Source organism: Magnolia sinica, chromosome 5 (assembly GCF_029962835.1).
Source record: "Magnolia sinica isolate HGM2019 chromosome 5, MsV1, whole genome shotgun sequence".
Classification (NCBI taxonomy): domain Eukaryota; kingdom Viridiplantae; phylum Streptophyta; class Magnoliopsida; order Magnoliales; family Magnoliaceae; genus Magnolia; species Magnolia sinica.
This window is the reverse complement of record NC_080577.1, coordinates 101,721,305-101,736,860: the sequence shown is the minus strand read 5'-3', so window position 1 is coordinate 101,736,860 and position 15,556 is coordinate 101,721,305.

Sequence of the window (15,556 nt, the reverse complement as noted above, 5' to 3'; positions counted from 1 at the left end):
TTGTTTTAATGTAAATGTCCGTGAATACATGTAAAAGGACATAAATGAATAATTATTGCAAATTTTAGTTGTTTGATGGAGGTTGTAAATACATGTTACTTTCCTCCTTATAGAAACCATTTGAAAAGGATCGACGTCCATTCATGTGTCCCACTATGATGTCTGTAACATATCGACTTTGTGCATCTATTTTACCATAACATTTTAGGACACAGGCCTAAAACTGAGGCAGATACAAAGGTCGAGTGGCCCACACCTTAGGAAATTGTGGTCGTAAAAGATTTTTAATGGTAGCTGTTTAGCCAACTATTTCGTGTGGAGCAGTCCACTTGACCTTTCGATATGCCTCAATTTTGGGCTCATGCCATAAAATCAGCCCACAAAATGAACGGACGGCATGGATAAGCCACATACATCATAGTGGGCTCCACACAAAATTCACACATTCCTTGATTTTAGTGTTCAAAAAGTAACCCGTCAGCATAAGTATCAAAAAGAGAATTCCTACACAATGTTAGTAGTTAGATCAATGATTATAAAGATTGAAAGTAAATCAATATAAAAACTCTCCCAAAATGCTTATAGCTTGGCCTAATCTTGATGCTTAACATCTTTAACTCCTAATCAAAGCAAAATCTTTGCCCGAACTGCTTCGATAAAGCCTTACTCATTTTTCTTACTCTTGTATTCCTATCTTCTTCTCCGTCTCTTATTTTTTTTCTTAAAAATTCTCTCATGCCCGGATTGCTGATGTGTAGTCCGAGCCGGCTCAACTTCTGTCTCGGTTCAGTAAACCATGCCTCGGATCTGACACACCCTTTGGCGACCCGAGGCATAGAGTCCGAGTCTCCGAACTCCGTATCTTTTGTCCCCAACAAGCATGACTAATATTAAAATCAGCCCTATATTGTGTCCCACTAATATTATACAGACTTCGGCAGAAAAAGAACGGCTGTATTCATACAGCCACCTTTAACGGGAGACGGTTCAGTTTCTGACATCGCATGCGCCGACAGCCGTCAAATCGCTCACCCCGCCAACGAGGGTTGGACACGTAGCAAGGGCATTATTGTCGTCAGTCGACATGCGCCACGTGTCGAGTGGGGGAGTCGATGCAGGCGTCGAATCATTTCCCCATTAATTGCTTCCGCCATATGGCAATTCTATAAAATGGTGGGGGTCCCGCATTTCGAACTTCTATTGCCATTCCCGCTTCACGTTTCCTTTGGAGCCTTTTCGGTCTTGCGTCTTCTTCCTTTCCTCTCTCTTAACTGCCAGCGCCTTCTTTCGCCATTCCCGTTTTCTTTCTTTCTCCGGTGAGTCTTTCCTTCTTTATTTAGTGATAATGGCGGCTAGAGGTCCTCGAAGTCCCCAGGAGGGAGTTTCCGGAGATGAGGGCGAAGCGCAACATTTTTGGAATGTTGCGGAATCGCCTCCTTCTTGCACAGAGATAGCGTTGATGCGACGCGCTTTTCTTTCGAGAGGGTTCGAAGCTCGGCGGAGCGCCCGCTCCGTTGATCCTTCTCGTGGTGGGTCGTCTTTATTAACCCGCCGGGAAGGCCTAATTTTCCAAGGGGCATGGAGGAAGAAGAGGAGGAAGAAGAGGAAGTGTTGATTGCCGAGGGAACCTCTGGGCGGTTCCTGTTGATGAGTCGGCACACGCCGAGTCCGAAGGAGAAGGATCGGGGGATGATCTAAGCGGCCCGGTTCCTTCAGTTTTGACTGAGGCGGATTTAGACAGAATCCGAATCGGGTATCACATCCCCGAATCGGTTATCACTTATCTCCCCTGTCCGAATGACTTGCCGGATCATCTTCCTTCTGGGGCGGTCGCGATCTACCAAGTCTCAATGCAATGCGGCTTGCGTCTGCCCCTTCAGGCCATTGTCCGGGGAGTTTTATCTCGTATTCAGATTGCCCCGGGGCAAATAGTTCCGAATGGGTGGAGGAACTTATTCGGATGTGCGGTGTTGTGGGCTGAGATGGAACAGCCACTGCTAACAGTCGACGAGTTTCTTTACTTGTACCAAGTTCGCGTGAACCCGAACTACCCTGGCTTTTATGTCTTTGCTGCTTGGCGGGGCGGAGGCGGCTCCCTAATAACTGACCCTCCCACTTCCAACAAACATTGGAGAGAACGTTGGTTTTGGGCCTGTGGTCGCTGGGAGACGGCTGAGTCCGGGTCCTGCGAGGCTCGTGTTCCTCGGGCGTTTCAGAGAGCAGGTGACTTGGGTCTTCTCCCTCGCCCTTCTTTATTTTTGTAATACTCTGAGTCTGACGGGCTTGTGTCTGGCAGATATTCCGAAGAAGCGGCCAAAGCTCGGCTCCAGTGCTTCAGCTCGGATCAAAGAGTTGAGGGCGTTGGATCCAGCAGATAGGTCCTGGAAGGTGCTTTTACAGCCGGAGCGTCTTCATCTCGCAGGTCTAGACTCGGCCGTCACAGGTAATTGAAAATGTATCTTCATGCATCTTCTGAATTTTCCCTGACTTACTTCGTTTTTTTATTTTATTTTTTTTTATTTTTAGATTTGCCTGAAGCTCGACCCAATCTTAGGATTGCTCCCGAACCAGCTCCCTCGGAAATGACTGGAGCTCGTCCTCCTCTTAGGGCGGTTACGAAGTTAAAGGCTCCTCCGCGATCAGTTCTTCTGTCGGAGCCTCGGCCGCCGAAGAGGCAAAGAGTGGTGCGGAAGGAGAAGGAGCCTGCGAGTTCTTCCGCCCCTTCTGTCGTCGTAATTTCTGACCCGGAAGAAAGGGTGGAAGCGACGGTGGCCGCAGCCTCGGAACCTCAGGCGGTACCCGACTCGGGATACGTTGCGACGGATGTTCCGAGACAGGAGGAAGAGGCTAGGGCTGCGTCTTCCAGAGGGGAAGAAGAGACGAGGACTGCATCCTCCAGAGGGGAGGAAACGAACCAAGAAGGGCCGTCCGTCCTGCAGAAAGTGGTGTCGGGGATGGTTCCCTGGGCCTTAGCCCATGGGGGCGAAAAAGAGTTCATTAGCCTCTACAACGCTCCTTCGTCGCAAACCGTCGGCCATGCAGCAATGGTGCTTTTTGAACTCGCTCCCTGCTTGATTAAGGCAAGCAAAGAGTTATCTTCGACTCATCGGCTGCAGACTCTTCTGTCGGAAGCCGAAGGGCGACGCGAGGAGGCCGAAACTCGGGTCGGCATTCTGACAAGCGAGGCGGCCCTTGCCCGGAAAGCTGCCGAAGACGCCAAGGCAGAGGCGGCTTCCTCCAGGAGAGCACTCGATGAAGCGCAAGCCGAGGTTACTCGGGATTGGCTCTCCTATCCAGAGTTGAAGAGGAGAACCGACGAGTTCTTGCAGTCTATGCTTCTTGTGCAGATGACTTGGCTCGAGTCAAGCTTGAGGCGGCGGAACATATTCAGCAGGCCAACGAGAAGACTCGGGAGGCTGAGAAGGCTAGGGACCAAGCCGTCCAAGCTTTCCTTGAGTCAGCGGAGTTCGAGGATGAGAGGGATCGCTTGTTTCAAAGCGGATATCTCGAATATGTCAAAGACATAAAGAAATCTTTTCCTGACCTTGATCTCTCAGAAATCGAGGGAGGAGGAGCCTCAGAATCCGAGAATCCGGACGCCGCCGCTGAAGTCACTGCTGGGGATGAGGCCGGTACATGCGAGAATGCTTCGGGTACCGTTCCTTCCGGAGGACAGTAACCAGGGCCCCTTGTGTTGTTTTTTTTTTTTAAATCGATGTATTCACATGTTGTACTTGCATGTGGTTGATGAATGAAAGAAAACACTTAGTTTTATTCATTTGACTTGGCTTCAATCTTTCTTAGTTCAGAGTTTTTAAACATTGAGTACCGATCTACGGATAGTAAATCTTGAGGTGCTCAGCGTTCCACGGATGAGGCAATGATTGTCCGTTTAGATCTTCTAGCCGATACGTTCCTGGTCGGATGGTGCCCGAGACGATATAGGGTCCTTCCCAATTGGGTCCCAACGTACCCGATCCAAATTCCTTGGTATTAGAAAATACTTTTCGGAGAACCATATCTCCCATTCGAAACCTCCTGATCTTAACTCGGGTATTGTAGAACCGAGCCACTTGTCGTTGTCGTGCCTCCGTGCGCAGCCGCGCCACTTCCCTTTGTTCGTCCAGAAGGTCGAGCCCGAGTGCAAGGAGTTCTTCATTTTCTTCCGCATTGAACGAAGTGATTCGAGTCGAAGGTAATTCGATTTCAACGGGAGTGACGGCTTCCGAGCCGTACGCGAGCGAAAAGGGGGTTTCTCCTGTGGCGGTTCGCGCTGTAGTTCGGTAAGCCCAAAGAATTTTCGGGAGCTCTTCGGCCCATGCTCCTTTGGCCCGGCCAAGCTTGGTCCGTAAATGTTGCTTGATAATCTTGTTAACCGCTTCTACTTGTCCGTTAGTTTGAGGATGATGAGGCGAAGAATAGACGTTTTTACTGATTCCGAGGTTGTCGCACATCTCGCGAAAGCTTCTATTATCAAATTGCCTTCCATTGTTTGTAATAATGGTACGGGATACTCCGAATCGGCAGATAATGTTTTTCCATACAAACTTGGTGATCTTCTCCTCGGTTATTTTAGCTAATGGCTCTGCCTCGGCCCACTTCGTGAAATAATCCACTGCTACCAACAGCAAACTTGGTCTGACCTTTTCCCATAGGGAGCGGTCCTATAATGTCGACGCCCCATTATGCGAAAGGCCAGGGACCAGTCATCGGTGTCAGTGCCTCGGGTGCTTGCCTTGGAATTGACGCGAACCGTTGACATTTGTCGCATTTTGGACGAGCTTGCGAGCGTCGTATTGGATAGTGGGCCAGAATATCCTTGTCGTAGGACCTTGTGGGCGAGAGATCGCCCTCCGAGTGGTTTCCGAGATTCCTTCATGGATTTCACGTAATACATAGTTCGCCTCACCGGGTTTGAGGCACCGCAACAGGGCGTAGTACCCTTTCTTATAAAGGGTTCCGTTGAGTATGGTATAATGGGAGGCTCCGGATCTTAACTCGTCGAGCCTCGGCACGATCTTCGGACTTTTCCTCGTCAAGGTATTGGCGGATTGGATCGGTCCAGGATGGTTCCGAGTCGATTGTATTGATGGCCTCGCTAATTGGTTCATTTATACTCGGCTTATCGACGTATTCGACAGGGACGGACCTGGGTATATCATCTACATCGGCGGAGGCGAGTTTTGCTAATAAATCGGCTTTGCCGTTTTCTGTTCGAGGGATCCGAGTGACACGACAGAGTTGAAATCTATTGATAAGTTCTTTCGCTTTCTTCATGTATGCTTTTAATTGGTCTTTCCGTGTCTGGTATACACCGGTAACATTATTAACAACCAACTGAGAAACGCTCAAAACAATAATGTGCGTGACTACCATGCTAGCGACGAGTCGGAGGCCGAGTAACAATGTTTCATATTCTGCTGTATTGTTCGACGCTTGGAATCCAAGTCGTAAGGCATACTGTATATAGGTATGATTGGGGGTTTCCAGCACAACCCCAGCCCCACTGGCCTTCGAGTTGGAAGAACCGTCGACAAACAGTTTCCAGGGAATAGGGCAGGGTAGGGTCGGGGGAGCGGTTGTTGTTGGAACTGCAACATCCTTTGGCATATCGTTGACCGGGAGTTCGGTTGGTGGTGTTCCCTCGGCAATAAAATCAGCTACCGCTTGCCCTTTGATTACTACCTTCGGTCTGTATTAAATGTCAAACTCACTTAGTTCGATAGCCCACTTCGTGAGTCGGCCGGAAGCTTCTGGTTTCTGCAATACCTGGTGAAGCGAAAGATCGGTCATCACGATGATGGTATGGGCATGGAAATACGGCCTGAGTCGGCGAGAGGAAGTTATTAAAGCCAAGGCCACTTTTTTTAAGCTTGGGTATCTCGTTTCTGCTGGCAATAACGCTTTGCTGACGTAATAAACCGGCAGTTGCTTTCCTTCGGATTCTCGTATCAAAGCCGAGCTAACCGCTGCCTCGGATACTGCTAGGTAAAGGAGCAGGGACTCCCCTGATTCGGGTTTTGATAAGAGAGGTGGAGAACCGAGATATGATTTTAATTGTTGGAATGCCGCTTCACATTCTTCCGTCCAACTCATTGTTTGTCTCCCTTTCAACTGTTTGAAGAAAGGGAGACATTTATCCGTGGCTCTGGACAGGAACCGATTAAGTGCTGCGACTCGTCCAGTCAACCTTTGGATGTCCTTAATGGTCTTAGGGGATTCCATATCAATCAAAGCCTTTATCTTCTCAGGGTTTGCCTCTATTCCTCGCTGACTGACCAAGAAACCGAGGAACTTTCCAGAGCCCACCCCAAAAGCACATTTACTCGGATTCAGCTTCATCCGAAACTTCCGTAGGATGAGAAACATTTCTTCCAAATCATTCACATGATCTGGCGCGTGTATACTTTTGACGAGCATGTCGTCAATGTATACTTCCATGGTTCGGCCGATAAGCCGAGCGAAGATTTTGTTAACTAATCTTTGATAAGTTGCGCCGGCATTCTTCAGACCAAATGGCATCACTCGGTAACAATAAAGGCCTTTGTCGGTGACAAAGGTAGTTTTTGATTTATCTGTTTTATGCATTGCAATTTGATTATACCCTGAATAAGCATCCATGAAGCTAAGGAGCTCATGTCCGGCGGTACTATCTACCAGCTGGTCTATCCTTGGAAGCGGAAAGCTATCCTTCGGGCAGGCTTTATTTAAGTCAGTATAGTCAATACAGACTCGCCACTTCCCGTTGGATTTCTTTACAAGCACGACATTCGCGACCCATTCTGGATAGTGTATTTCTTCTATGAAATTAGCCTGGAGGAGTTTATTGACTTCTTCTTCAATGATAGCGTATCGTTCGAGCGGACGTCGCTTCTGTCGAATCGGCCAGTAGGTGGGATCGATGTTGAGTCGCTGAGTCATCACAGAGGGGTCGATCCCGGGCATATCTTCATGACACCAGGCAAATACGTCGGCGTACCTACGGAGCAGGGCTATCAGTTTTTCTTTCAAAGGGGACTGTAAGGACGAGCCAATTCGTACCGTCTTGGATCCATTTGTTTCGACCAATGGGACCGAGATAAGATCTTCGGCCGGTTGCCCTCGTTCATGATTCTCGCCCCGGGGGTCCAATGATTCGATCGTTGATATGTTGATCGGACTTTTGTCGGCGGTTCCCTTTACAGCTATCATGTAACAACGCCTCGCATCTTGCTGGTCTCCTTTGACAATTCCTACTCCCGACTCAGTCGGGAATTTCAGTGAAAGATGGTATGTGGATACCACGGCCTGGAGGAGACTCAATGAAGGTCGGCCGAGTATTGCGTTGTATACTGAGGGTTGATCGACGACCAAGAATTCAACCATCATCGTCGTCTGATGTGGGGCACTACCAGCAGTGAGTGGTAACGAGACAATCCCTTCGGGCAGTACCTGTCCTCCGGAAAAACCGATCAACGGGGTCCGAACTGGGCGTAGCATGGATCGTTCGATCCCCATTTTGTCGAACGCCTGTGTAAATAACACGTCTGCAGATGACCCCGTATCGACGAGTATCCGGAACACTTTTCGGTTAGCGATAGTCAGGGTGACAATCAATGCGTCATCGTGGGGGTGATAGATACCTCGGGCATCTTCCTCTGTAAACGAGATGCAATATCTTTCCCTTTTCTTCTCCTTTGGTGGCCGATCTATAATCATAAGCTCAGATTTAGGCTGACTGAGCTTCCTCGCGTGATTCCTTCGAGCATTGTTTGAGTCGCCTCCACCTCGCGGGCCGCCAACAATTGTCCGTATTTCTTCCATAGGCTGACTCTCGGACGGACGTCCCTCAGCTACCCCAGGTTTAACCACTTGCTCTTTGAGTCGGCCGTCCCTTATGAGTCGTTCGATCTCTTCCTTTAGGTGTCGGCAATCACTTGTGTTATGCCCGTGATCACGGTGATAATGGCAGTATTTATCCTTGTCCCGCCGATTAGGATTACTCCTGAGCTTACTGGGCCAGTTGACAAAGCCTTCGCTTTTGATTTCCATCAATACCTGTTCCTGAGTCTTGGGGGGTATATGTTGAAAATCTTCGATCCGGCCGTTTACGACCTTCGCTCATCATGCGCTTGATCATCCTTGCGTTTCCTTCCTCCGTAGTCGGCTTCCTTTTGGCCGACTCTTTGACCAAAGTTTTGGTTTCACGCAGTTCGCGTTTCTTCGGCGTTTGCATACTTATCCGACCGTGTCATAAATTCTCAAAGTATCAGGCGGAGTTTTGTCTAGAGATGCCAGGAATGGCTTATCTCTAACTCCTTGCATGAGCGCATTGAGAGCCGTTTCTTCTGAATGTTTTCGAACCTGAAGGGATTCGAAATTGAAACGCTTGATATAATCTTTCAATAGCTCTCCCTGCTTTTGAACTATGTTGTTCAAATGTGCAGGGGGCTTCAATTTCTTTTTTCCGCCGATGAAGTTTGTGAGGAAGGCGTCGCTCAGCTCAACGAATGAGCTGATGGACTTTGGTTTCAACTGTTTGAACCACAGTCGAGCTACATCGGTCAATGTAAGAGAAAAGGCCCGACACATCACTGCATCCGAGGCATCGTGGAGCTCCATATAGGTTCTGAAGCATTCGATGTGCTCCGTCGGGTCGGTCTTGCCGGTGAAAGGAGTGATTTGAGGTAAGCGAAACCTCTCGGGCAACCGAGCCTTCATTACCGAGTCCACAAAGGGGGACGCCTTTGCTTCGGATCTGGCCGAGTACATATTCCGGCCATGCTTTATGTCTGCCATCTCTTTCGCCATTTCTTCCCGCACTTCTCTTTTAAAATTTTGAATATCGGCTTTCCAAGGTTCACTGCTGTCGTGCCTTCCATGGAAGGGCAATTGCGCCTTCTTCGTTCTATCTCGTGTCGAAGATCGGTCGGGGCAGGGAAGCGTTGGCCCGCTGGAGATGGTTCTGACTCGCCGTGGGGTTGGCTCGGCCGCAAACCGCGGCGCGGAAGGTTGAGGATCAACCGCCGCAGTCGGTATGTGCGTTGTCTCCCCTTGAGGATGCGGGAGTGGCTGCATTTGCTGCTGATACATTCGTTCCAGCATCTGCTTCATCATGTTCATATCGGACCGGATTTCTTGAACCTCCTGGTCCAGCCGCCCGTCGTTGCGACCCCGCTGATTGTTGCTTGTCCTGGTCGCCCCTCGTTGGCGGTTGTTAGGCGGGTTCTGGGCTGCGGGGACCGCGACTGGACCCGCTGGCCCTGTAATCGCAATCTCGTTCAAATCTTCTTCTGGGACCGTCCTTCTCGTCATCACCATGAAATTCAATATAGAAATATGAGATGGCTTTTTTGTACGGTTCCCACAGACGGCGCCAAACTGTTGATGCGAATATCTGGTTCGCCCTCTTAGACCTTCGTGTACCTGCACAAAAAGAGGACAAAGGAGACCCTGGCTTAAGCAGGGGACCCTCCGATGCCAAAGTCAGGCCTGGATTCTGGGTCTAAGCGTATTGAGGGGTTTTGAGATAGAAATTTTTACCTTTTTTTATCAGACGAGGGCGGTGCCCCTTTTATAGTTGCTGGAGCATTTATTTGTACGAGGATTCTTCTCCTGATATCGTGTGCGGGATCCTCTCCGGGTATCACGGAGACAGGATCGTGCCCATCTCCAGTCTTCGTCCGATCCCGTGAGCTTCGGGGTCGGGGATCTTGTCCCAAGATATTCGGGATGAGGCTTTATCTTGCGCTGGCCGATCCGATAAGAAGATCGGCCCGATGCATGCCCGGATTGCTGATGTGTAGTCCGAGCCGACTCAACTTCTGTCTCGGCTCAGTAAACCATGCCTCGGATCTGACACATCCTTTGGCGACCCGAGGCATAGAGTCCGAGTCTCCGAACTAAGTAACCCGTCAGCATAAGTATCAAAAAGAGAATTCCTACACAATGTTAGTAGTTAGATCAATGATTATAAAGATTGAAAGTAAATCAATATAAAAACTCTCCCAGAATGCTTATAGCTTGGCCTTATCTTGATGCTTAACATCTTTAACTCCTAATCAAAGCAAAATCTTTGCCCGAACTGCTTCGATAAAGCCTTACTCATTTTTCTTACTCTTGTATTCCTATCTTCTTCTCCATCTCTTATTTTTTTCTTAAAAATTCTCTCTTTATCTATCTTCTTTCTTTCCTTAGGTAGTCTCACCATATGAGAAAATGAGATCAAAAGGCCTTTCTGTTGTAAAATTCTCAACTATTTATAGAGCTCTAAATTAGTAAAATTTGTTGCCATATGTTTTCAATCTGATTAAGATTAAGGGTCTGTTGATGTAACATCCTGGATTTTCACTGTTTTGGATTTCCAAAAGTCCTTGAGTTTTTTTTTTTTTTTAAATGTAATTAACTTATAATATCACTTAATGACCATTAGCACTCAATCTTAGTTTATACTGGGGTGGTACCAGTAAAGAACCGCATAAGTCCGATTAATCAGTCGTAGGAAGGGGTGGTACCAGTAAAGAACCGCATAAGTCCGATTAATCAGTCGTAGGAAGCCAACGAATCCGTCCGATCACTTGAACATCAGGTATAGCCCCATGATTTACTCACATAGGACACAAATCTAACCGATCCATCGCTAATTAATCAAGACAAGCATAATTAAATTAAAGATCTAACCAAATCCGAGTAAGATAAACCCCGGATCTTAACTAATAGACCAAATCAACCTCGTTACCCTTTTAGCCTAAAACAGACGATTTAGAGTAAACATGACCAAATCTTCACTTTCACTAGCTATAAATAGGTCTCACTATGAACATAGTTAATCCAAACTCTAATCATCGCCCACGAGAAATTTCAATACCTAATTCATTCAAGAAATGCCCCGATTTTTCGAACAAGCTCTATACTGCTCATTGGTGGGCCACTAGTCCGAAAACTATAGAATAATGTCCGTCTTACTGGGCTTAACATCCATCGTGGGAGTCGGACCTGGATGTTGTCCAGAACCGCTCAACTTAAGTTAAAAGACGAGTGCATGAGAAGTGCAAATACCCTAAAGGAAGAATCTGAAACTTAAGTGAATTGGGTCATCCACTCTTATGCGAAGTTGAGAGTTTCGGACCGTCGGTTTACGGCCAAACTTCACACATAGAGTAAGGATATTTCTCTGCTCATATCCGTATAGCCGCGGCCCCGATTGACCATCGCTAACCGTTGAACAGACTTTTAATCATATCTGTCGATGGGCGCATCGAAATGGCGGGCCGATCATGTCCATACGTAGATCATCATTAGGGCTAACTATCTTACGGTGTATATCGATATGTATACCCCATAATGGGCCCTAGAGGCTAGAAAAACTCTCCCATAGGACTAGTATAGTAAAAAGCCAATACTTGGGGCCATTTGCACCAAATCTGGCATTGAAAAATGGGCTTCTTTTGGGCACCCATCTCCCTATACGAATTTACCCTAGGAGGAAAAGGGAGAAGAGAAAGAGGAGAAAGAAGTGAGAAAGAAGAGAGTGAAGGAGGGTGTTATTGGTGGAGGAGCCCAAGGAAACTTGGAACTTTGACAATTTCTTTCCTTTCTCCCACATCCACACTTCAAGCTCAATTCTCAACCAATTGGGAAGGTAAGCGCCCATCTTTTTGTAATCCTTCATGTTAAGGGTGAAATTGCATGAGATTCTAACATGCAAGTACATTGTCTTAGGATTCCAGCCGATCAACTCCGAGTTCGGCGCTTCTAGGTCGTTTTCTAAGTCTCCGACGATCCATAGGTGCAGACTATTATCCTTAAGTGACCTATCACCAACTATACCATAAGCCTAATGATTTTGATTGCTTGAATGATGTATTTGGAAATTCTAGAGAAAACCTAGGAGTTGTATGTTTTGCTTAGAATTGCATGAAATGATATGTTTTCTTTAGTATTCACATGATGTTGTTCTTACCTCTCACATGAATTGCTACAATAGTTAATTACATGTTCATGTCTTGTTATTTTTCTCATAAGGTATTGCTTTATAACATGTATAATTCCTTAATTCTTGTGCTAATTGATTCCATGAAGTGTGAGAAGTGCTTAGCTTCCTCACTAACCCACACCACACACTTGCACCCTTAATTCACATCATGATTAGCTTTATTTGGTAGAGAAATTCGAGATTCTATGTTGGAGGATATGAGCGTATGCTTCTACTTGTATCGGATGATAATCCCAATTGTGGCATGTTATGAAATTACCCTCAACCCTTGGGTTGGTCAGGAAAATGAGAAGAGTGAAGGTGGCCCCATTAGTAGGGCTATCTGAGGCTAAACCTATAGATTTGGGCGGGTGCGTGTGGGCGACAGTAGTTAGACTACATAGGTCACTCATACCCGATGTCGTTCTTCACGTGCGTGCCTGAACCCGTGCAATCTAGCCCACTTACTGACCCACCTTGTTTGTTAACCCTGTCTGCTCACTTATGTATGGAACCTGGAACATCCTACAACCGTTATAGCCCATCGATAACCAAATTGAAGCCAATCCATTGACTCGTGAGTCAGGCATGGTGGAATAGGACACCATGGTGGAATAGGACACTGTGTCTGAGCTGTCGGCCTACGCTGGGCTGATGAGCCTCCCCGTAGTGACCGCGAGCAATCCCAGTTCTCAGCACTCCCCATGTGCTTGAAGTCAGGGATGGGGAACCTGACAGGATCAAGGATCGCGATGCCCTGGCCTCACGCGTTGAGGGGCCTTGACATCGCAACTATTGAGGGCATTGATACGTCGGGTGTATCAGTTTCTCCAACTTGTTGGATGAATAGAATTAACTAAGAAATTGGCTAACATTATCATTGCATCGCACTAGCTAGGTTGGCGACTCAGCAGTCGAGGTCGCTTTGAGGGAGTGTTGGTCATACGCGATCGTTAGATAGAGTCGCTCGAGGGAGTGTTGTGGCGAGGGCATGCATCATATCATCTATCATGCATATGCATTAATAAGATTAGTTAGGTATTTATGAATGATTATTTTTCATTAAGTTTATAATGTAATTGATGCATGTTACAACTTAAGATTAATAGCACCCACTGAGTTGATCACTCACTCCCACTCTGGGATGGTGCTTTAAAACACCAACCAGACTCGCTCGTAGATGCAGGTGATGCAGAGTATGAGGAGCCCGACGACACAAGCCTCGAGAAGGAGGACGAGTTCTCCTACTTCCAGTTGATGAGCAGTCTTCATCGGCTTAGTAGATGGGATGTTGGATCGCTGAATAGTAGACTCAGCTTTATTCTTTTGGACATACTATTCTTTTGTGATTTTTTTGAGCACGCCTGGTGCGACCTATGTATATTTTTGGACCTATATATATATATACTTGATCTCTTTCATTTCAGTAGACGTGTGGTTGTGCTTCATGTTCCAGGAAATTCCATACTACATATTTAAACCTGATTAATCATATTTTAATAAGAAAAATCGGTTATAAGTGATACTCGGGAACTCGGGAGTCGAGTGTATGCACGACCCCCGATTTCCAGGGTGTTACAGTTGATGCATCGACAAACCACTTAATGCCATAGAGAAAACCTAAAAAAATCTCAGTTGCTAGTTAGATACTTTTGGAGTTGCTACTTGATGCCATCAATGGTACCTTCGATATCATCGACTGGTCTTTTATGGCTATCGATGCCATTGAAGGCCCCATCGACGACGCACGCAGAACTGTGTAAGGGCGCGATTTGTTTCTAATTCCAGTTGTGATAGTATTTAGTGGGTGTAATGGGGATTAAAGTATTCTAAGTAAATGTTATAATGTTTCTAAGGTGTTCCAGAGCAAAGCTAGGGTTTTGAGAATGAATTTTGGAGTTGTTCGGATCGGTAAGTCCATCCATCTCTTGTAATATTGTTTCATAGTGGATTGCTTATTGCATTGTGTCGTGTTTTTTTTTCATGTGAAGGTTTTTCCACGTAAAATTCGTGTGTTCTTCTTGTGCTTTTGTTTGCGTTTAATTTCTCCTTGTTTGATTGAATTCAGGTTTGTTTTCGTGCGATCCCCCATCAAGTGGTTTTAAAGCAAATGTTGGGGTTTTTAGTTCTAATATTAAACATGTCGATGAAAGCGTCTAACGTGAAGTACAAAACGGAGAAATTCAGGGGTAAAAATAATTTTTGACTATGGAAGATGAAGATGAGAGGCCTTATAGTTCAACAAGGATTGCAACGTGCTCTCTTTGGCAAGGCAAAGCATCTTGCATCTATGAGTAATGAAGAGTGGGATGAACTTGATGATAGGGCTATAACCTCGATTCAATTGCGTGTAACGGATAATGTTCTCTACAACGTCCTAGATCAAAAGACCACCACTGGGGTATGGACAAAACTTGATAGTTTGTACATGAAGAAATTCATAAACAATCGTCTATACCCTAACAAAAAGTTCTATAATCTTAAGATGATAGAGGGGTCTGATATCAATGAACGCGTAAGCACATTCATCAAATTGCTTGGAGGTTAAAATCAGAGAAAAAGATCAAGCCTTAATTCAGTTGAATTTAATTCCATCATTTTAAGAGAATCTCGTAGACACTCTGATCCACGGTAGGGATACCATCAATCTTAAGATTGTCATCTAAGCCCTTCATGAGAAGCGATTGAGAAAGAAAGACAATAGTGAGGGTAACTCTATAGATGCATTGGTTGCCAAGGGAAGGAATTCTAAATGGGAGAAGAAAAATTCTCGGTCTAAATCCAAATAGAAAGGGAATGGCAAAATGAAGTGTTGGAATTGTAGAATAACAGGCACATGAAAAAGGATTGTTGAAATCTTAAGGCACGAAAGGAAGAGAAGTTTGATAATACGTCGAAGAAAGCCAACACAATAAAATCCAACAAGGAAGTTGATGGATGTAATATTTGATCACTGCATCTAAATATGGGTATCTCAACAACGAGTGAGTTTTGGATATGAGGGCCTCATACCACATGGCTTTTCAGTGAGATTGGTTCATGAGTTACACTTAGTGTGATGATGGACATGTTTTTATGATCAATGACATTGCTTGTAAGGTTGTTGGTGTTGGTTCGATACACATTAGGATGTTCGATAAGGTGGAGCATATCCTGACAAAGGTGAGACATGTTTTAAAACTTAAGAAGAACCCGAACTCTCTTGGGACATTAGAGGCACTTGGGTGCAAATTCACAAGTTTTGATCAAGTCCTTAAAGTTTATAAAGGGAGACTCATAGTAATGAAAGCACAGCAAAGCTGTAACCTCTACAAGATGATCTAAAATATCGTATCAGGTAGAGTTGTAATGTCTGTAGTGTAGTCTACATCAGCACATTTGTGGCATACATGTCTAGGTCATATGAGCGAGCGCGGTATGAAGGTACTTTTTCGTCGTTATTTGATTCATGTATTTAAAAGTGTTTATTTTCATATATGTAAGAATTGTATATATGGTAAATAATCGCGACTAACTTTTAAGACTGGAAAACATGTTTATGAGGGTATACTAGAATATGTGCATTCAGATGTATGGGGTCCGTTACCCGTTGTTTTTGATGGG